Source organism: Lactuca virosa, chromosome 5 (genome assembly GCF_052849685.1).
Source record: "Lactuca virosa cultivar CGN04683 chromosome 5, Lactuca_virosa_CGN04683_v6, whole genome shotgun sequence".
NCBI classification, from domain to species: Eukaryota; Viridiplantae; Streptophyta; class Magnoliopsida; order Asterales; family Asteraceae; genus Lactuca; species Lactuca virosa.
The window spans coordinates 412,297,845-412,298,807 of record NC_136430.1 but is presented as its reverse complement, the minus strand read 5'-3'; positions in this window follow the sequence as shown (position 1 = coordinate 412,298,807).

The following is a 963-nucleotide window of genomic DNA, read 5'->3' as shown; positions in this document are numbered from 1 at the left end:
ATTTTATAACTCGGATTACGGCATCCATCTTCCAGTTATAAATAGGTTGTTGGACCCTAGCCTTAATATTTCATATTGGGTGTTATATTAAGGACTTTAAATCAACTATCTTGAATATCTCCCAAAAGATGTCGAGTTCAGACATCTATGATCTTCCCAAATCTCTTGGAACTTTACTTCCTCCACCTCCTCCAATTATTCTCCCTAACCCACAAGTTCAAGGTCACTCAAGCCCTAATGGCAAGCAAGGTCTATGTGTGATCACATCTTAGAGATGAAGTCACATATTGACAAGCCGGGAGAGTTGGGTTTCAAAGTCTTGAGAAAGTTGGATGTTCAATCACTTTCTAAGTCACATAGTGAGTTCCTTTGGGACTACTATGATACAGACTATGACATGAACCTTAATGATCATATCTATTTGCTTGGTGCTGCTGAATCAACAATGATTTGGAACGATAGTGAAGCAAATATGATTAGAAGATCAACTTCCCAAAAACTTTATGGACAGTGACAATGGTGACACTGGAAATCCACAAAAAGCATTCTCTTCCCAATGGAAAGGGATTGGCCATAGTCAACCCGGTTGACCAAATGGTAAAGAGAAAGGCTAAGCCTGAGATAGTCCCATTACCAAAGGGTCCATATGTTTATTTTGCCAAAGGAAGGGGCGTTGATTGCAAAGCTGCCAAATTTACCTAAGGATGTTAAAGTCAATAAGTTTGACTCTACATCAGGTAGAGCCCATTATCTAACTCTGTTAAGTTCTATTCTGAGATCCTCATTACATGATGTGACTGGGTCACATGTTGATGTTTTAAGAATCAAAGAATAGAGAGAAATCTTAAAGGAAGTATATGCTGATTCTGATCGCGAAGGTGGATTTCGATCGCATCGGAATTTTGAGCAGTTGCTTAAGAAGTTATGATATATTGCTAAGGAATAGATAACAACAATTTTCCA